The 22,974-nt window shown below is 40.7% G+C and overlaps 1 protein-coding gene across 1 annotated transcript in view; it reads left to right on the forward strand.

The window, feature by feature from the left end:
- Positions 1–3,905: 3,905 nt before the first annotated feature.
- TMOD3 (tropomodulin 3) overlaps positions 3,906–22,974 on the forward strand; it is a 75,830-nt gene continuing 56,761 nt past the window's right edge. The window contains exon 1 of the mRNA XM_045812038.2: positions 3,906–4,085. The gene's annotated coding sequence lies outside the window, so the exon portion shown is untranslated. The remainder of the gene's footprint in view (positions 4,086–22,974) is intronic.

Genomic DNA, 22,974 nt, shown 5'->3' on the forward strand with positions numbered 1-22,974 from the left:
CCAGGCAGATGGGCCAGCCTCCATTTGGGATGTGTCATACTCCTCCTGGAGAGAGAGAGGAAGCACCCTAGTGGGAAACACCAATGACTTTTTTTTTTTAAGATTTTATTTATTTGATAGAGAGAGATCACAGAGAGAGAGTGAGAGGGAGAAGCAGGCTCCCCACCAAGCAGGGAACCCGATGCGGGGCTCGATCCCAGGACCCTGAGATCATGACCTGAGCTGAAGGCAGATGCTTCACCGACTGAGCCACCCAGGCGCCCCAGAAACACCAAGGACCCTTAAAGCTTCCACTCTGAGCTGTCCTGTTGCCCCTTCCACTCACATCTCATTGGCCCAAACGAGGTCCATGTTTATAAACACTGAGATCACAGTATGACAGCATCTGTGTGAAGAAAGAAGGAAAAACACATTACCAGATCATAGCTGAGCCTGAAAAGGTCTACAGGAAGGCACTGTAAGTCACATGGCAGTGGGTAGGGCTGTTCTGTCCTGTAGAGGACAGCAAATATTTGGGGAAAGTATCTCAATCTTCCACAGGCCTTCAGTGGATTTATCTTTTCACTTATTTATATCAATCTAATTTTTAGGTTTTTCCTTTTTTTCTCTTTAAGAATGTATTTTGCTAATTGGACGCCAATAATGGCAACCCATAAAACACATTCTTTTAAGAGCTCTGTCTCCATTTCAGGCTGAGCTTCACTGTGTCTTGTCCTGCGGAGCCAGCCCTCTCACAGCTGGTGTTTATATCTGCATAAGGTCGCTGGCTGGCATTTACAGGCAAACCTCTTGTTCTGTGTCCTAAATCGAGAAGAGGAAAGGGAGGGAAGGATTCAATATTCATATATTTACAAATATTTACTGAATCTCCAGCCAGTGTCAGGCACTGTTGCAGATGCTAAGGATAGAGGGGTAGACAACACAAAGTCCTCCGTGAGCTTACACTGAGTATACAAGCAAGATGATATTAGGTAGTGACAAGTGCTACGAAGACAGTAAGGAAAGGGGAGAAAGGCAAGGTAAGGTGACCAGAGGAGGTGACACTTGAGCAGAACCTTCATTAAAATGATGACATGAGCCATGACTATTTGGGAGGAAAACCATTCTCCTGTGTAGTGCAAAGATCTTGAAGTGGGAATATACTGGGCAGTATGGAGAAACCTCAAGGAAACCAGTGTACTGGAGAAGAGTGAGTGTGGTAGGATATTAAAAAGTCACACAAGAACGTGTAGGGGTGGAAACTTGGGGTTTTATTTGACATGTGTTGGGAGGCCATGACTGATTTAGAGCAGGAAGGTGACATGATCTCATTTGTTTTTAAATCAGAAACTGCTAGTATAGAGAATAAATCATAGCAGAAGTGGAAGCAGTTAGGAAGGTTCTATTTTTTACAGTTTTACTCAATATTAGGATATTATTAACACTTCTGGTCCCATGTGTAGTATTTTTTATTTATTTTTTAAAGATTTATTTATTTTAGAGAGCATGAGGCGGGGAGCGGCAGAGGGAGAGGGAGAGAGAGAAACTTTAGCAGACTCTGTGGTCAGCGTGGAGCGCCAACAGGATCTCACGACCCTGAGATCAAGACCTGAGCCAAAACCAAGAGTCGGCCATTTAACTGACTGTGCCACCCAGGTGTCCCCCCCCCCCCACCGTGTGTAATATTTAAATCACATGGGTTTTGGAGATTCATGTCTGCAAGACTCGTGGTTATAATACATTAATATTTGTCTGAGGAAAGGGGGAAAAACCTAGCACCAAATCACATTATTTTAGAAAAAGCAACTAAAAAAAGATTTAGACATTTGTTAGAAAAAATTTAAAATAAACAGCTTAGCTAAAAGAGAAAATACAAGGGCACCTGGGTGGCTCAGTTGGTTAAGCGTCCAACTCTTGATTTCAGCTCAGGTCATGATCACAGGGTTATGAGTTCGAGCCGTCGTGCTCCACGCTCAGCTCAGCATGGAGCCTGCTTGAGATTCTCTCTCTCTCCCCCTCTGCACCCACCCCCTCAAGCACACACATTCTCTCTCTCTAAAAAAAAAAAAAAAAGAGAGAGAGAGAGAATACATTGAAGGTATTCTTAACACCCCATATTGGAAGATCAGGGAGGAAGCCTGTCATAGATTATCAGACACTGAATTAAAAGTCCTTTAGTCCTAAAACAATAAACGAAACCTGGATGGCTGTGGTCCTCTGCTTTGCTTGTTCAGGAACTCCGTTTTGTCAGTTTTTCCAGGAGTGATGCCCCACAGGTGTCACAGGAATTTATAAGACACTTGCTGGTAAGCCAAAATACCTGTATATTAATTAATAATGACATATAGATTCCTATCAAAGGAATCCAGATCAAATGAATCTCTCATCCAGTCAGAGTACAATGTCTCTGGACTGTGTTAGAGAATTTTCTTCATGTACAGTGGACACGGTCACAGATTGTCTTACTTTTAAGAATTTGATGAGATTTAGGAGACCCATCAGTCTGATCAACAGTGGAAAGCATGCTATTGAATCAGGATACCCGTGCTTTAATTTCTGGATCTCCAATTATGGTTGTGTGACCTTGCGCAAATCACTTAAATTTTCTGGGTCTTAGTTTCCTCATCTGTAGAAATGGAAGATATGAATATATTCTTTGTAGGGTTATTTTGAGGATTGGATGAAATATTATAAATGAAGTGCTGGTACACTGTGTGGTGTGGGTTAAGTACTCAATATTAGTTGAACCTGAATTCTGTAGGAAGTTGCTCTCAGAAAGCTGCTATCTTCAAGAATACTGGAAATCGGTAAACACTAAAATGCTATAGAAAATTAGATGCAGTGGCTACTAGATTTAATGTTGATGGTCTCCTAAGAGTACTTGCAACCTAGAAGGGTTTTTTCCTTAAAAACTCCAAATCATCAGTGATTTTCATTTCAGGGATTAATGGGTACTAGTTGCATGAAATTCCAGGGTGTTTACCTAGGGTGCTTCCTGCTCTGAAGGGAAGATGTAAATGACAGGAGAGGTTTAACCATTAGTCGGTTTCCACACTAGGAGTAGCTGGAATGTACCTCAAGCAGGCATTTCGTCCTCTTCCTGGTTGCATTCTTCAAAGAAGGTGTATCAAAGCTGAGCATGACTCCTGGGAATGGTGTAGTCTTGAAGAGCAGGCCAGAAAAATTAGCAATGAGTGACTAAGGCAATGAATGGAAGGCCATTGCGGTTCCCTCTCCACAGAGCCCTGCAGAAAAGGCAGACAATCTCATAGGCCACTGTAGAATTGCCCTTTGAGGTGTTCCCACTCTCCTTGTCTTCCCGTCCAGGCTAGCCATCTGTCCCAGTCCCCTCCTCTGAGTAGCACTTCTGGTTTTTTCTCCCACTCATATTCGCTCAGCTTTACCACCTGGTGTGGAGCTTGAAGCTGTAATGGGAAGATGGTTTGGGGCCAAAACTGTCTGGGAATATAGGGGCTATCGCTGCGACATCATCCCTGGTTGAATGCCCAAGGAAATCACTAGGGTCACTACGCCCTTGAGATGACATCTGCCTGATTTATGCCCCTTTTGTGCCTTTGCCTTTGTTTACTTTTCTATCACTTTTTCACGACGAGTTTAAGGGCTCAATGTTATGTCCTTGCATTAGCAAGCAAGGGTACAGTACAAGCCCTGCCTTGTGTACCTCTTTAGTAAAAGTCAAAGTAAAGAGAAAATCTATACCAAAGAGCCTCGAGTTGCTGTTTATAGCTCACAAAGGGTCGAGGGTAGATATTTCCACTAGTAAAGATCTCCCCGGCTGGAGTAAGGCTAACTATCCGCAGCCGCTTTCAACATCCTGCGGATTGCAAAGCCCATGGTGCCGCCCTCCGACTGGAACTACAACTCCCAGGATGCCCCCGCGACATGGGAGTGCGCACGCGCTTCCGTGGCGGAGGGGGAACCAGCCGCACCGACAGAGTGGTCGGGTTGGGGCAGCCGCGGGCGAGTGGATCGGGCAACTCCCAAGGAGGCAGACGCAGGCAGACGGGCGGGTGCTGGGAACCGAGGGATAGGCCATCTCCGCGGGTCCGTGAAGAAGGTCGGCGGCCTCAGCGGGTCCCAGTCAGGTAAGCCGAGCCTGGTGCTCTCCAGGAAGTCCGTCTGCGGGCGCAGGCAGGGAGTCGCACCGGCCATGGTGGCTGAGGAGGGAGAGGTTGCTACTTTCCCGCTGCCGGCCCCGGTCTCCTAACCTACCGGTGTCTCTCGGGGAGCGGGGAGACATTGGGGGTTGGTTGGGGGAGGGCAGACGGGCCCGGGTGGGGGCCGTGGGGCGCGCTGGGCGTCGCCCGCGGTGGAGGCGCGCGAACCCCCGGTTGCTGATGAATCACTCGGGGGCCCGGCCTCCCCGAGTTCGGGACCGGCCCCTTCCCCTCCCGCCGAAGCCCGCGCCTGCAGAAGCTGGGCGAGCTCGCCGTGCCTATCCGCCCCTTCCACTCCACCGAGGCGTCGTTGGGGGACGATCCTCTTAAAAAGGTTTTCTCACCAAGACTCCTTCAAACGCTTCTGCTAGTTGAAAGTTAGAAGAAAAGGGGAAAAAAAACCCAACACCTTAGGTCACACCCTTTTGCGATAGGGGAGGGGGAGATTAAAATCTGGTTTGTCTTGGATTTGCCGGTTTTGATCTATATCCTCTGCCTTAAAATAAATTCCTGGCTCCTGTGCAGCACAGCTGTATCCAGCTGTGAAGTTTGTGTTGATTTGCTTTGAGGACGTGACTGGGTCGTTGTATTTTTGCTTATGAAGTTGGTGTGTTTCCTCTGCAAGCCTGCAATCTAATTACAAACAAATGGAAAACAGCCGCTTTTCTTTTCTTTTTTCTTTTTTTAATGTTTAGTTAAGAATCGCATTTCCAACTTGCCCTTGGCTTCTCTTAAAACCAAAAGTCGTCTGGTAATGAACATTGCAGTAAAACTTATCCCAGGAGGTCATACTTGAACAGGAAATAAGCCTGTGGAGATTTAAGTTAGTTATGTGCGGTCTCCCTTGGTTTGTAACATTTTCATGCAGCTCATGTTTCTTTTTCTGAGAATGCTTCAGATTAATTTTTTGGTAGATTAGGTTGATTAATTAATTGGTCTGTCAAAAAACATATTAGGCTTAGAAAAATAGTTTTGTCCAGCCTCATTTACTTTTGCTACTCTCTTCCTTCTAGTCCTTGGCATCTTTTACCCTATTGCTTCTTTCAGAGTCCGAAGTCATTATATTTAAAATCTCCTTCCTAACTCATTTCTAGGAAAGAAACAAAAAGAGAATTAAAATGCGAGACCCAGTATAGTCTGACTCTTTCAGCTTACTTTCCATCTGGTGAGGATTTCTAGTTTGCTCATCTTTATTTTTATTTTTATTTTTTTTTAAAGATTTTATTTATTCGACAGAGAGAGACAGCCAGCGAGAGAGGGAACACAGCCGGGGGAGTGGGAGAGGAAGAAGCAGGCTCATAGCGGAAGAGCCTGATGTGGGACTCGATCCCGGAACGCCGGGATCACGCCCTGAGCCGAAGGCAGACGATTAACCGCTGTGCCACCCAGGCGCCCCCTCATCTTTATTTTTTTAAGTAGTCTCTGCACCTCACTTGGGGCTCGAATTCACAACCCGGAGATCAAGCATGGTGCGCTCTACTCAGCCAGCCGGGTGCCCAGAGTTTGTTACTAGGGACACCTGGGTGACTCAGTCGGTTAAGCATCTGCCTTCAGCTAAGGTCATTGCCCCTGGGTTCTGGGATCGAGCCCCCGCATGGGCTCCCTACTCTCGGGGAGCCTGCTTCTCTCTCTGCCCCTCCCCCTGCTCATACTCTCCCTCTCTCTCTCTCTCAAATCTTTTTGAAAAAAATTTTTTAAAAATGAGGTTATTAGACCAGATGACCCCAGATTATTCTAGCCCTAAATATCTCTGATTTTTAATATTCACTTATTTTATTCATTCAGGAAACATTGGCCACATTTGTCATTCCAAGCCCTGTGGTAAGCCTGAAGGAAGAAAAATGATTTTCTGAGGATGTTACTGTCCCAGTGCTCAATTTCTTTTAATCATTTTTTTTATGACTAATTCTAAAGTTTTGTGGTCTACTCTCCAGGCCAGATTATTCTGCAGTTAATAACTTCACCTGAAGTTAAATACATAAAGTTAAATACGTGCAGGTCACATCCCATTACAATGATCAGTTTCACTCTAATCAGATTTTTCAAGTCTCAGCTACTGGCCCATTTAAATAAAACACAGGTTCAGTACAACAGAAAGGACTTGAAGGGTGTAGGGTGGTGCTTTTCAGACTAACTCAGGATCTTGTAAGTTTGAAGAAGGTCCCTAGAATCTGCATGTCACATAGGAATGCTGTAGTCTTTCCTACTTTAAGTATCAAGGGATGAGAGATGTTTGAAGGTGTTTATGATGACCAGTGTGATTGCTGTGCTATTAGATACATAGCAATGGCTTTTCCCAACTCTCAATTTTTAAAAAGATCCGTTCATTCTATTTTTTTTTTTTTTTAGATTTTATTTATTTATTCGACAGAGATAGAGACAGCCAGCGAGAGAGGGAACACAAGCAGGGGGAGTGGGAGAGGAAGAAGCAGGCTCATAGCGGAGGAGCCTGATGTGGGGCTCGATCCCATAACGCCGGGATCACGCCCTGAGCCGAAGGCAGACGCTTAACCGCTGTGCCACCCAGGCGCCCCAGATCCGTTCATTCTAATAAAATAATTGCCATCACAAATTTTTTCTGTTCTTTCTCCGTTTTGTCTCCTCCCTCCTTTCTCTTTGCTTTGTCCTCTCATTTTTTTTTCTGTCATCTTCTTCCACCTTCAACTGTTTTCATTCCCGTTAATTCAGTAATTCACTAGTTCAACAAGTATGTGTTTTGCCCCATCCTGTACAAGGCACTATCTTAGGCTCATGGTGAATACAGACGTATAAAACATGGTTTTTGCTTGGGAGCTTACTTTCTCCGATATTAGGCACCATGTACTTGTTTATAGCTCAGAGCACTACTGTAAGAGCCATGTGTAGAGAATGAAAGCTTGCAGTAGGTATTCAGGAGCGATCTTTTACAGTTGTGGGGTGGGAAACAGTGGAATCATCTTTTTTTCCCCGCTCACTGGTCATCACTGTCCCCCCAACACCCACCCCCGCCCTCCAGGCTATACTCTCTATACTGTTTTGAGTATGTGACCAATCTACATAGAATACGGTACAGTTTTGTAAATTTATTTATTTGGAACCTGGGGTGAGCTGGCTATGTGAAAATCAATTAGCAGTATCATAGGGAGAGTGAGAGGCAGTGGGGATAAAAATATACCGGGAGAGACCAAAAGAGGGAGAGGAAAAGATGAAGAAGAGAAAGACGAAAGAGGACCTAGTGAAACCGGAGAAAAGGGCTCAGTGGGTTTTCAGGTGTCAGTCTGATATACTAATATGTATTACTAATGTAATAAGTCTTGTTATTTAGGCATGTTATTTTTTTTTAAAGATCCTAGCTGGCAAACTATTCATGCTTTTCAATTGTTCTTAAATTTAAATATGTATGGGCTCTGTCTTGATTAAAATAGTTGAGGAGGGCATTATTTTCTAGGCTGTCATAGTGGCTAAAGCATTATTGTTCTCCTGTCAGTGACTTTCCTTGAAGACATTTGAGTTATATGTCTTATTTATTCTCATTTTTTTTAAAAAAAGATGTTATTCTTTTAAGTAATCTCTACACCCAATGTGAGGCCTGAACCTGCAACCCCAAGATGAAAAGTCATGCTCCACCCACTGAGCCAGCCAGGTGCCCCCACTTATACTCATTTTTATAGCAGACCCACACAACTGTAAATCACAACTATAAAATCATATTGAGAGGAAAATGCTATAGAAAACAGAAGAGTCTGCTCGACTTCTAACAGTCCTTTGGGTACATTTTGAAATTGTGAAGCATCAAACTAAATTTGCTATTTATGAAAAATTAAACATGAACACATATTCTACTATCTATGTCTGTAATCCATTAGGTTATTTGCAGTAACGAAGGAACAGAAATGTGAATTATTCAGAGTGGCAAATAATTGAAAATGTAGGTGTCTGTTATGTCATATTCTAGAATTTCATTTGAAACAAAATGATTAACATATCTTGAAGCAAAGTGCTACTTTGTATTTTTATTGAGGTATAATTAACATTCAATAAAATGCACGTATGTTAAGTGTCCAGTTCAAGGAGTTCTAACAACTTTATACACTGTAACTTCTACCGGAATAAGATAGAAAACATTTTTATCACCGTAGAAAGTTCCCTCATGCCCCTTTCTAGTCATTTCCTCACTCGCTGTCCTCCACTGGAGGCAACCACTTTCTACTTCGTATTTCTGACACCATAGATTTGTTTTGCTTAGTCTTGGACTTGACATAAATGGAGTCATACAGTAATATATGCTTTTTTGTGTGTCTGGCTTCTTTCATGTAATACAGTGTTTTTGAGGTTGATCTGTGTTATATTGCTGGTTGGTACTTTTTTTTTAAGATTTTATTTGAGAGAAAGAGTATAAGCAAGGGGAGGGGCAGAGGGAAAGGGACAAGCAGACTCAGCGCAGGGCTTGGCAGGGGGCTCAGGGCTCAGCGGAAGGTTGGGGCGGGGGCTCAATCCCAGGATCTTGAGATCATGACCTGAGTCAAAGTTAGATTGCTTAAGGGACTGAGCCACCCAGGCACCCCAGTTGGTACATTTGTATTGAGGAATAGTATTCCATTGTATGAATATAGCCTAATTTCTTTGTCTGTTTTATTTTTGATGGATGTTTGGTTTTTTCCAAGATTGGGTTATTAGAAATAAAGTTGTTATGAGCATTTCCTTTACAAGTCTCTTGTGGATAGATGTTTTCATTTTTCTTGATAAATACCTAGGAGTGGAATTACTGAGTCATAGGGTAGATGTATGTTTAACTACTAAAAAACTGCCGCACAGTTCTCCAAAATGGTTTATATATGAGTTCCAGTTGCTTCACATTTTTAATGTTGCTGAATTTTAGTGCTGTCAGTCTTTTTTATTTTAGCCACATTAGAAGCTGTAAAGTACCTCATTATGGTTTAATTTTTTTTTTTTTTTAAGATTTTATTTGTCAGAGAAAGAGAGAGCGTGCAAGCACAAGCAGGGGGTGCGGCAGGCAGAGAGAGGGAGAAACAGGCTCCCCACGGAGCAAGGAGCCCTCCCTATGCAGGACTCCATCCCAGGACCCAGGGATCATTACCTGAGCCAAAGGCAGCTGCTTAACAGACTGAGCCACCCAGGTGTCCCTTAGTTTGTAGGTTTTTTTTGACGATTAAGGATATTGAAAGCTTTACTCTGTAGTAATTGGCTTCTCTTGTAAAGTATCTGTTAAAGTTTTTGGTTATTTTTTCACTGGCTGGTTCATTGTTTAATTGTTATTTGTAGGAGTTCTTTATATATTGTGAGTACACGTCCTTTTCAGATATACAATATTTTTTACCCAGTCTGTGGCTTTTCTATTTCTTTTCTTGATGTTGTGATGAGAAGAAATTTTTAATTTTTATAAAGCCCATTTTATCAGTTTTTACCTTTATGGTTAGTGTTTTTTGTGCCTATCCCTAGGGTTGCAAAGATACTCTCTATTTTTTCCCCCAAAGCATTCTTGTTCTAGGTTTTACATTTAGGTCTGTGATCCATTTCAAATTAATTTTTCTGTTAAGATGGGAGGTAGGAGGTAGGTTCATTTTCCCTCCATACAGATATGTAGTTGTTCCAGCAACATAGTTAAACAGTTTTGCCTTTCTCCGTTAGATGGACTTGGTATGTTAATTGAAAATCAACAGAGCTACTTTTTATTTTCATTGTGCTTCTGTTTTTAGTTTAAGCATGGACCTATATCTTTAAAAACAAAAGGAAAAAACAACAAACTTTTATGCATTTCTTCCAGACTGCATCTACCCTGAGATTGATCCAGAGCTGGTTACTTTATGTTTTCTGATGCAGGAATGCCAATAATGAATTTGAATTTGAAATGGCTTTCCTGTGGGTTGAGGTAATGGAGGCAGCCTCAGTTTCAGTAGTACTGGCACCCTGCCCATAAGCCAGGCTGATACTGGGGAGAAAGATTCAAGCCCAGAGAGATCACCTAGGACTCTATTAGAGCAAGCTGTATTTTCTTGTTTATTGATTTGGTGAAAATAGATGTAAATCTGTATAATCCATGTGTTTTAGTTTCCATCTTTCTATTACACTACAGTCAGTCCAGTCCTGTCCTTTGTGCCACACAATTCCTGAATTTGTCTTGGAACAAGTTCTAAGACGGGTTGGTTATTTTTTTCTCCCAGATTTTATTGACTGATAACACAATACAATATTATTTTTTAAAGAATGTCACCTCAACTGTGAGGTAGGAAAGATGTTGGGATTTGAAGCTGATGGCCAAGAAAGAATTGTTGAGATGTCTTTGGTGCAAGTTTTATTAAAGCACGGGGACAGGACTTGTGGGCAGAAAGAGCTGCACTGGGGTCATGAGGAGTGGCCCATTATATACTTTCAGGTTGGGAGGGGGTTAGAGATGGGGAAGTCTCTAAGGAATTTTGGAAGCAAGGTTTCCAGGACCTTGATGGGGCTCGCTATTGTTGGGAAAAGGTTATTTATTACTGTGTAATAAACCTTAGTCATGAAACCCTTCAGATGTGTATCAGTGGGTTATATGCTTGGCGGGGGGGGATAACTGCCAACATATATCTTGGGGGGGTAGAGATAAAGGAAGTTTCCAAAGGAACTTGCATACCCTACAGGATTCTGGGGGTCCAGCTAAGATGCTTTTAGCCCCTAGCAAAGCATTAACATCCCAGGCAGCTGAGTTCTAGAGGAATGTCACTCTGCCTGTCTCAGGGACTTGTCGATGGGCTTCAGGTAGTAAGGAAATTTAGTTTTTCCTTTGTCTTTGTTTCCCACACCAAACTATTACTCCAGTGTAACTGTTTTAATTTTTCCTCATTTCCTTCCAGGCTTTGTTCATCCATATACATATTTTTATATGGGTGTAATCATGGCGTAGCTGTTCTTTTCTGTTCAGACACTGAGCGATTATCAGTAAACGCTGTGTCCCACATGTGTGCCATCCTCATGAGTAAAGAGAAAACTGGAGACGGAGAAAAGACCAGTTAGGGGACTTATCAGTGGGGAATCTTGAATCCAAAGCTTCAGTAAAATAGAAGCAAAGTTAATATTCTCAAAGACAGGTTACGTTTCTATGGAAATGCAGGACAGCTCTGGTTTCCTTATTTTCTCTCTTTAATATGTAACAGCTTTATTGAAATTCAGACACCATCCAATTCACCCATTGAAAGAGTACCAGTCAGTGAATTTTAGTATATTCAAAGTTGAGTCCATTTTAGAACATTTTCATCACGCCAAAAAAGAAACCCCTTACTCATTAGCAGTTGCTGCCAGCTTTCCCCAGCCTCTCCCGTCCCCCCCACCCACCCCAGGCAACCATTAATCTGCTTTCTGTCTCTATGGGGTTGCCTATTCTGGACATTTAATCAAAATGGAATCATACAGTATATAGTCTTCTGTGACTGATTTCTTTTGCCCTTATACTCTCAATAGTTTGAGAATCATTGAAATACAATTAACTTTCCTTCACAGATGTGCACACTTATTGACTTGTAAAGATATACACTCCCTCAGGTACATATGCGCAAACACCTACACTTACTCACTAAAGAACACAAACACACCAAGACAAGCTTGCAAACCAAGGTACCTGATACACAGAGATAACCCTTTCCAAATAAACAGTTTCCTGTCAGAGCATATCTAAGCAACTAATATCACTCCAAGTGCACGTAAGCGAATGCAGTTCCTGAACTGTGTGAGAAAAATGGATGAAAACATGGCAAGTGGGAGAAAATGAGGGCTCGGGACAAGGGTGAATGAGAGTGTGATGGCAGGTTGAATTTATTTATTCTCCGGGTGTTTAAGACAGTTCTTAGAGCTTTTAGTTAAGTTCTAACCAGAAGCAACAGTCTGGCATTTACATATTTAATATGCATATAGGCATACAGGTAGAATCTTGGAGTTCCTGAGCCTATTGCATAGCAGTCCCTTTGAGCAGGAGGTTATTAATTATTATTATAAGGTAAGGGATATCCCTATGGAAAACTATAACCAACAAAATATTTTGGCTCCCTGGGCGTGGTGTTACCTTTTTGATGAAGAGTCATTATGGAATATTTCTTTGATATGCATATGGCGAAAAGAGAGGAGGCCCCTCAAATGTATACGTTGTAAGTTGGGCATCTATTCAGGCAGCCCTTATGCTGGGGCAGGTATGGCAAAATCTGAAATAACCCCAAGATTTATTTTTGTTCATGGTGAGTGATTATTAACCCAAGTTGGTATTCTTAAAGAACTCTTTCTTTGTTTCCTCTTTAATATTGCCACTGGAGTGTTATACCCTGCATAGTGGGAGTGTGGGAGTAGGTGGGGGTGGAATGGGGGTGGAGCAGAATGCTTAGATTGGCAGACGTCAATAAATCTGTGATTATTTGAAAGTCAAACACGTATTTTCACCTCTGCAAGGCCTTGTTAGTCATCAGCACCTTTACACCTGCCTTCGCTTTGCTACTTTGAGTCCCCATTATTATTCCTCTTTTTCAAACAATCTTTCTTTTTTTTTTTTAGCATATAGTGTATTATTAGTTTCAGAAGTAGAGTTTAGTGATTCATCAGTTGCATTTAACACCTAGTGCTCATTTCATCAAGTGCCCTCCTTAATGCCCACCACCCTCTTACTCCATCCCCCACCCACCGCCCCTCCAGCAACCCTCAGTTTGTTCTCTATAGTTAAGTCTCTTATGGTTTGTCTCTGATTTCGTCTTATTTTATTTTTCCCTCACTTCCCCTATGAGCCTCTGTTTTGTTTCTTAAATTCCACATATGAGCGAAATCATATGATAATTTTCTTTCTCTGATTAACTTATTTTGCTTAGCGTAATAACCTCTAGTTCCATCCATGTCATTGCAAATGGTAAGATATCATGGTTTTTTTGATGGCTGAGAAATATATATATAGAGAGAGAGAGAGAGAGAGAGAGAGTTTTGATGGCTGAGAAATATATATATTGAGTTTTGATGGCTGAGTATATATGTAAAAATATATACATGCCTGCCATATCTTCTTTATCCCTTCAACTGTTGATGGACATCTGGGCTCTTTCCATAGTTTGGCTATTCAAACAATCTGTCTGCTCTCCTAAGACATGGTACTACATCCCAGGTGAACTCCTGGGTGTAGTTTGCTCTTCAGGGAGTAGCTCTTGTTACTGTATTCAGCCCCTTAGCCTTCCCCCCTGCCATATCCTCTTTTCTTTTTGTCTCTTCCCACTGGCAAAACCTTAGTTCTGGCGTGTATCTCCTTTTGAGTAGGATACCAGGGAAGCCTCTTCAAAGAAATGTTTGAACTGTCCCTGAAAGATGTGAAAGGATTTGAACACGAGAAAAGGGGAAAAGATATAACGAACAGTGTGATCTGAGGGTTGGAGGCGGAAAAGCAAGGAACAGTGCTACTCAGGCCAGAATACAGGGTGTGTGAAGATCACTCCTTCCCTTTTACTTTTCTTCCTCTCCTTTTGCTGGCTCCATTCCTGTTCCTTCCCCACCCCTGGCATGTACTTTGATCTCTTTGCTTAGTATATACTTCTCCTCCTGTCTAGCTATATCTGTCCTTCCATGACCACCCACAGTGATCTCTGAACTTTTGTTGCACTATTTACCAGTCCCATTCTTTTATCAGTTAATTTTATATTGCTTTGATTTTTTAAAAAATAGTTTTATGTACGTCTCATTTTTCCAAATAGAGTGTATCTCGGAATACGACCCACTTAAGCTAGCCTTCCAGAAAGTATGGGAACAGGGCTGGGAGTTGTAGTGGATTGTTGTTAAGACAGCTGAGCTCCCTTACAGCTGGGTTCTCAGCTGGAACCCAGAGCAGGCACTTGGAAAGCCCCTGTACTCCCTCCTCTGCCTGTAGCTTGCAAAGACTCTCTTCAGCTTCCTTTGGTCCCTCTGCTCCATTGTAGGACATTAATTTAGATTTTTAAGAACACCGTGCATTACAGTATTTACCTGTCTTGACTACTGAGGTTTTTTTTGGCACCCTCTTAAATCTTTTTTTTTAATAATATTTTTTATTATATTATGTTAGTCTGCGTACAGTACATCCCTAGTTTTTGATGTAAAGTTCCATGATTCATTACTTGCGTGTAACACCCAGTGCACCATGCAATACGTGCCCTCCTTACTACCCATCAACGGCCTATCCCATTCCCTCACCCCCCTCCCCTCTGAAACCCTCAGTTTGTTTCCCAGAGTCCATAGTCTCTCATGGTTCATTCCCCCTTCTGTTTACCCCCCCCTTCCTTCTTCCGTTTCTTCTCTTACCGATCTTCCTACTTCTTATGTTCCATAGATGAGTGAAACCATATGATAATTGTCTTTCTCTGCTTTACTTATTTCGCTTAGCATTATCTCCTCCAGTCCCGTCCATGTTGCAGCAAATGTTGAGAAATTGTTCTTTTTGATGGCTGAGTAATATTCCATTGTATATATGGACCACATCTTCTTAATCCAGTCAACTGTTGAAGGGCATCTCGGCTCCTTCCACGATTTAGCTATTGTGGACAATGCTGCTATGAACATTGGGGCACCCTCTTAAATCTTGCACGCAAGGCAAGTGCCTTTCTCCCTCACCCTAGCCCCAGCTCCATCCTCTCCTTTTTGGACTGGTTTTCTCTGCTTTCTCTTGGCTTTTGCTTTCCCCTTAGTTTCAGTATAAATGTAACTTAAACTTGCTGTAATGCTGCCCCCAGACCCAATCACATGTGATCTCTCAATTTAGGTTTTGTTTCCTAGCTTTCCATATTCTTGGTGAAGAATTGGATTATCTCTCCTGCTTAGGCTAGGGATATCCCTTGCACCAAATATCTGTGAGGGAGGGGACAATGATGGTTGCTTGGGCTGTATACTAAACAGGACCTGGGGTAAGGTTGGTCCCAGACAAGGGGTTTAGGGTTGGTCATCGCCAGGCATGCTTGTTTTGGTACCTGTGGTCAGAGGTAAGTGATGTGCCTTTGCTTTTTTGTATCTGCACTGCATCTAGCGGATTAACAGCTAAAAAGTAGGTGTGTCTCTTATTTAGTATCTGTTTATTGCTATGATTCTCTGACCTTTTGGCCATTAGAATTAACTTTGGACATAACAGACTAATCAGAGCAATATTTTTATTTTATTTTTTTATTTTTTAAAAATATTTTTTATTAATTTGAGAGAGAGCACAAGCAGGGGGAGTGACAGGCAGAGGGAGAAGCAGACTCCCTGCAGAGCAAGGAGCCCACACGGGGCTCCATCCCAGGACCCTGGGATCATGACCTGAGCCAAAGGCAGACGCTCAACCTACTGAGCCACCCAGGTGACCCCAGAACATTATTTTTAATATTTAATATGAATTACTGAAATTTGTTTTATCATCATTTGAATGATTTCTAATTTTAGAACAAATTATTTTTTACTTTTTTTAATTAACTATTTTTTAAACATTTTTGAAATTTATTTTTTAGTTCAGAAAGAAAAGGGAAATAGAGTGTTGATAATCAATTGAATAAAAAGTGATAATAGGTCTTTATTGACTCTGACTCCTGGCCCTGTTAGGATGTGGTTAAATCAGGTACTCCCATCATTGATCTCAAAGCTTGCTGATCCCCCACTTATTTTATTATACACTTATTTAGTGTCTATTATGTTGCAGGCACTATGATGGTATGATAATATAAATAATAATATGAAATAATTATATAAAATATAAAATGCAGAAGTGGCTGCCTTTAAAGTGCTCACAGCTTATGGAGGAAACATATTACACAACTGATTATAATATGGTGAGATAAATTTTGTTAGAAATGTAGGCAAGGTGGTGACTTGGCACCCCTCTTCTGTTCTCTTTGTATAGATACATCTCTCACTTTTGTGTATTCTTTATTTTAGCCTTCGTCTCTCTTATCCAGTCTCTGCAATTAACTGTCTTATATGGTTCACAGCATAGTAATATCTCATTTACCTAATATGAACTAATGAAGTATTCCTTAAAAATGAACTTTGAGAATAATAATGACTTTATTAGCTAACATTTAGTGAACACTTGCTGTGTGTCAAGAACTATTCTAAGTGATTTATTTGTATTAATTCATCTGATGAATTAATATATCAGCCCCATGAGATAGGTACTATTATTATTTTTGTTTTACAGATGAGAAAACAGAGGGACAAAAATTTGTCCAAGGTTACAAATTGAAATCTTTGTGGGAAGATTGAAATCTTTTTAAAATCTACTTTAAATGTAATTTTTTGTAAAATGTATTATGTTTTTCCTGATCTTCTTTTTCATCCTGATAAGTGTACTATTTAATTCCCATCATCCATTTCAACCATCCCCCCACCCCCTACCCACCACCCCTCTGGAAACCATCTGTTCCCACCAGCATGGCAGAATACAGCCCCCATCTGGGAGATTTAATTGTTGCAAATGGCAAGATTTCATTCTTTTATATGGCTGAATAATATTCCATTGTATACCACATCTTTTTTTTTTTTTTAATAAAAGATTTTATTTATTTATTTGACAGAGATAGAGACAGCCAGCGAGAGAGGGAACACAAGCAGGGGGAGTGGGAGAGGAAGAAGCAGGCTCATAGCGGAGGAGCCTGATGTGGGGCTCGATCCCAGAACGCCGGGATCACGCCCTGAGCGGAAGGCAGGCGCCCAACCGCTGTGCCACCCAGGCGCCCCACATCTTTTTTATCCATTCATCTGTTGCTGGACACTTGGACTGCTTCCATATCAATATTTCTGTATCCTTTGGCTAAATACCTAGTAGTTCAATTGCTGAGTTGTAGGGTAGTTCTGTTTTTAACTTTTTGAGGAACCTCCATAGTGTTTCCACTGTGGCTGCCTGCATTCCCACCAACAGTGCAGGATGGTTCCTTTTTCTCCACATCCTCACCAACACTTGTTGTTTCTTGTGTTGTTTTTATTTTAGCCATTCTGACAGGTGTGAGGAGATATCTCATTGTAGTTTTAATTTGCATGTCCCTGGTGATGAGTGATGTTGAGCATCTTTTCATGTGTCTGTTGGCCGTCTGTATGTCTTCTTTGGAGAAATGTCTGTTCATGTTCTTCTGCCCATTTTTTAATTGGATTGTTTGTTAATTTGGGGTGTTGAGTTGTATCAGTTCCTTATATATTTTGGGTACTAACTCTTTATTGGATATATCTTTTGCAAATTTCTTCTTCTAGTCAGTAGGTTGCCTTTCAGTTTTGTTGATTGTTTCCTTTGCTGTGCAGAAACTTTTTATTTTGATGTCTCAATAGTTTATTTTTGCTTTTGTTTCCCTTGCCTCCGGAGACATATCTAGAAAAGTGTTGCTGCAGCTGATGTCAGAGAAATTACTGCCTGTGCTCTCTTCAAGGATTTTAATGGTTTCAGGTCTTTAATCCATTTTGAGTTTATTTTGTGTACGTGAAAGAAAGTAGTCCAGTGTCATTTTTTTCGCTTGTAGCTGTCCAATTTTCCCAGCACCATTTGTTGATGACTGATCTTAAATGGAATCCTTCAAACTTAATTTAACCAAGATGATTTGGAGGACACAGAATTTAGAATTCATTGTGTGTGTTGGGTATTATTCTGTGCTATTGACTTGCCTTCTGAGGTTGTTGACGTTTATAGGCTGTTGGTAATTGCATTAAATTGTTCCACACTTTTGTGTTTTAGTTATTTTATAGTTTGTCCTTCTCTTTTGCCTCCAGCTGTGGCTTCTTGTTGCCAGTTACTGTCACTTCAGTAATTTGTTTCTGTTAATGTGTGGTGTGCTGTAACATAAAAGTAAAACCATGGTAGAAAGTGAGTATTTTATAGAGGCAATGTGATATAGTGTAGCATGGATATACCAAAAAGCATGGATTTTGGGGTCAGGTTCAAATCTCACATCCACTGTTGAGAAAGAAGTTATATATCCTTGGGCAGGCACTTTATTGTCTGAGCCTCAGTTTCTTCATTTATGAAATGGGGATGGTAATATTTTGCAGAATTAGTATGAAGAGATGTATATGGTAAAGTACCTGGCATCTAATAGGTATGCAGATAAAAGATGATTCTCCCCCCCCATTATATCAGAATATGGCATATGGCTTCCTTGTTAATTTGAGAAACTCAGGTAAATGAAAGAAGTATGTTTTTAAGACGTAAGATAAAGGCAGTCTTACTCTAGCACTTAAAAATATTATTTTTCAGTTTGTATGATAATTGTTAATTTGAGAAATATTATCCTGGACTTTTGTTTTGGGTGATCGCAGCAACCTCCTCTTCTTCCCTGCATTAAATTGCCTTTACTTTTGTGTGGCTCTCTCGATTCCCCTTGTTTGCTATTACAAGAAAACTGTCCATCAGCCCCTTTTAAAAGAACCCGTGCCTCAGCAAACCTTATGACCCTGAGGGCAGTCAGCCAAGCTTCCTGGCCAATAGCCATGATTTCTAAGACTTCCCTTATTTCATCAGTTCTCCTTTTTTTTTTTTTTTTACTATCATCAGTCCTAAATATTAGTTTTTCTTTTCCTCCCCACTTCCTTCCATTTCTCTGTTCCCAGAAACTATTCCCATTAGCCGTCTGGTCCTCATTATTTCAGTAGTTTTATGTGGTTTGATTTTTATAGTATGTGTATATGTATTTTTCAGAGGTTATATTTTTGTAGTTTTCATTATTTATGGGGAACTCTTCTGTCTTAGTATCATGAAAAATTTCAGTTTTTGTACCAGAGGTTTTTTGCCTTCTGTCTTAAAACCCCAATAAAAACCTGTGATACCCTTTCCTTACTGGACTGTCGAATGCTTCACCACCTGCAGATACTCCAGCTCAAGTTACCAAATCTGTTTTAAACAATGTTAGTGAGGCATAATTTACATACCATAAAATTCATCCATTTTAAGTGTATGGTTCGGTAATACCAAATAACTTTTCCTATCAGAAACTCTTCAGTGCTATCTTTGGTCTAGAAGGTGATAGTCAGCTTGCCCTTTTCCCTTTTTGTTCCCCAGATCACTTAGATGGGATGTGTGGTTGTTGCTCCTGGCTGCCATGTGCTTACTCACAGGTCCCGCATCTGTTGGTTATTGCTTCAGTGATTCATTCTGAATATTACAGTAACTTGTTCAGAATGAGGTTCTCTTGGGACTCAGGGTCAACGTTGGGGTGGGGGTAGTGCCATTTTCTTGAAGAATGGCTCCTTTTTGCCTGTTAACTGACGGAACTCATTCTGTCTTCATATTCTCCACTTGAGGAGAATTATACCCTGACTCCAGGGTCTACAATCTCTTGGAGTGGTTCTCTAGTCTCCGTCTTCCCTTTGAGACATCAGGACACATTATGCATATTGTAGGTGTGTGCCTTTTCAAACATTATAACTGCTTTTCCATATTAGTCTGAAAGTTAATTTAATTGCTGTAGCAAAGCTTGGTATGTCCCCAGTCTCCTGAAATTAGAGTAAAACAGGTAGTATCTCTAAAAGTCACAAGTGTGCTATTTCTTTGAAGGTGTATGAAATGTCTTCACCATGTAGGAGTGAGGCATGGTCTGGAGGAGCATGCATTCATACCAGTCAGGGCACCAGACACCTGCGTCAGTGGCAAGTACTGGGCTAAATGGTGTGGATGCACCCTGAGCGTTGTTGACCATCAGAGTAGAAAAGAGACCAGGTAGGGTTGGAAGAGCTAGGAAGGGTTTTGGAGAGGGTGGACTTGAGCTAGTGTTTGAAGGGTGTGCAGAATTTGGATAGAACGGAGAAGTGAAATTTGAGGATGGGGTAGGGAGGATTGTTGAAGAGAAGTACACACCACTGTGGGAAAGAAATGAGGCAAAGGGGTGCAGTGAACTTATTTGTGAGACCCTGAGGAAGCCAGCCAGGTTAGAGCAGAGGATTCCTGGTAATTCTGAGTGAAAGTAGGAAGGTGGAATTTTATCAAAATCACCTGAAAAACTGTCAAAATACAAACACCTAACAAATCAAAAATTCTAAGCAAAGGAATGAAATGTAAAAGCCCTGTTACAGGAGGCATGGTCAGGTAGGTGACTGTAAGCAAGATCATCAGAGCAGGAAAGCAAGAGCTTGGAGTCAAGCTAGGAGTTTGCTTGTCCCTGGGGGAGAGGGTTTGGTAAAGCATTGTTTTCACTTCCTCTCTTTATAAGGCTCCAGAAATTTCATTAGGTATTGGAATTGTTCCTGAGAAGGGGCGGGGTCCAAAAACACAAGGCTTTGAAGGCCTGAGCAGAACTTCAGAAAAGTTGGTTATTTCTCTTGCTGTTTCTTTAGGATGTTTTTTCCTTTTCCCCAAAACTCTCTTTAAATGGTGTTACTATTGGTCTCATAGATTGTTAGGTTTTTTTCTTAATTAACATTCTGAAATTCTTTTACTAGGACTGTGATGGCTAATGCTTTTTTATTGTTTTGCTCTTCCACCATAGTATTTTTGCTATTCCTGGATGTACCATGCATATTTCAAAAGTCAAAGACAATGTTTGTTACTGTTTTTTCCATATACAGCATCACGATGCGACAAATGATAGGTTTGTTCTTTAAAAATAAAATAAATGCATATGAAACATAACTCAAAAGAGACCACTGGATGGAGATTATATATATATAGAGAGAGAGAGAGAGAGAGAGAGACACTCTCCCTGTGTCCTTAGCTTTCCAGTTTGTCTTTGGTTCTTGTGAATCTTTCCAGAGTGATTCCCAAGGCACCTATTTTTAAAAGTTGAGTGATCATAGACTCTTAGATCTGGAAGGATCTTAGGAGTCATTTGTTAACCCTTACAGCTTGCTTTCTTTTCTTCTCTTTTCTTTCTTTCATTTTTTTTTTTTATAGATTTTATTTATTTGAGAGAGCACAAGCAGGGGGAGGGGTAGAGGGAGAAGCCGACCCCTCACTGAGCAGGAAACCCGATACACATCGCACTGGGCTGGATCCCAGGACCATGACCTGAGCCGAAGGCAGACGCTTAACCGACTGACCCACCCAGTTGCCCCAACCCTTAAAGCTTCTTGTGCTAAAAGAGAGAAGTGGACCACATTAGAGGAATGGATGCAGATGAATAATGGGGTTGAGTGACGTCTCTAAAATTCCTTAGAATATCACCATCTGAAACTGAAGCCTTTATGAAGCCTGTTTCCCAAGGTCTCTTTCCTAAATTCCAGATCTATTTTCCTAACCTATTTTCCTTACTCTTAAGTCTTTGGTAATATCTTCCAGTACTGTCCTACTCTTGAATGTCTTGGTTTTAAAATTTAATAAAAATAGAGACAATAGTTAGATACTTTTAAACTTAAAAAGAGAAAATGAAATAAAAAAGGCAGAAATGAATGTGCTACTTTAGTATTTTTACTGTATTAATAAAATTTATATTTTGCGATTAAAAATTTTTTTTGCATTCATTCCTATAATTTCTGATGTGTTGGGAATACATGTTTTCATAAACCATTTCTATTTTATTACAGGAAAATAAGAAATGATAGAGATTCGCTTTATTTGGTGACTTTTCAGGAAAGCATTTATTAATATGGTCATTCCACTTTAACTTCTTTTCCTCTATTACACAACATTGGCCCATGTTTGACTTCATTATTTACTTTTCTCGTTGTTTAATCTATCTGTTCTGGTTTTTCAAGTCCCTTTCCTGAAATATTTTACTTTATTGTTTCTGTGCTTATCTAGCATGATTCAGCTTTCGTATATTTCCTTCCTACTTATACATTGTTCAACTTGGCAGTGATGAGGGCAAGTTACTATATTTTTCCAAGGTTGAGTTAAATAGTGTTTCCTTAAGATGATAGACTGTTAGAGCTGGAAGAAACCCGAGGCCCTTGAGCCCAGGGCTGAAGTGAATAGGCTTCATCCTTTTGCCACTTCTCATCTGTTGGTAGTGGCTGCTTAAGGACTGAGGCGGAGTCTGTGCTCCCTGGGGAAAAGGCTGTTTGATTTGCAGTGTCTGCTGTGTACGTGGATGAGTCCACTGTCAGAAATGAGGCCATAATTTAGTTATTCCTCATCTACCCAAGCAAACTGAGAGGTGAAGTGACTTGCTCATAGTCACAGAGCTCTTAAGCCCGGTCCAGTGCTAGGAGCTAAGTGCTAGGCATTTTCTCTCTAAGAATCCGGATATTCCTTCTGGATTTTTCATTGTTGTTTTTCCTCCTTGAGTAATAATTGAATTCTGTCTGGTACTTAAGTTTGTCACAGTTTGTTGTATCTTCGGGAAAGACTCGGAAGTATTCATCAGACAGTCTAAAGATAGGATTGTCCTTATTCTAGCAGAGAAAAAGGGCTTGAGGTACATAGTCTAGCTAAAATTGAGGATTTTCTTTTCGTTTATTTTTAAGACTGAAGGCTTTCCCATTAAAATTTTTTAAAACTTCATACTATCTTATCCCCGTTGTAATCCAACCAGACCCACCCTCCCCAAAAAGAAGGGGAAAGTAGAATTTTATTTAGAAAGAATGAATTTTATTTGAAGATCAGTTGTTGGTTCAAAACAAAATCTGGTCATGAAGGATTAAAACACTAGCAGCATGACACAGGGTAGGGAGATACGTCAAGAACTTTTTATTTTAGACGTTTGTCTACTATAATGCTTGCCATTTTGGTCAAGATAGTACATTATTTCGCAATTACAAATAACACAACAAACACAAATAACAATCGTAACTATATACTGTGTGTACATTAGTATTTTTTTAAAACATTGATTTGGGAAATCTTCATATAAAAAGTATTCTCTCTGACATTTTCCACATCTTGGGGGTTTATTTTGGTGGTTTAAGTTAGTTGTGGTAAGCCCTTAGAGCACTTTCTCCCATGTTTTACCAAATTTTACCTTTTTACAGTGTA

This window comes from Ursus americanus, chromosome 36 (genome assembly GCF_024610735.1).
Source record: "Ursus americanus isolate L20-20 chromosome 36, mUrsAme1.1.p, whole genome shotgun sequence".
NCBI classification, from domain to species: Eukaryota; Metazoa; Chordata; class Mammalia; order Carnivora; family Ursidae; genus Ursus; species Ursus americanus.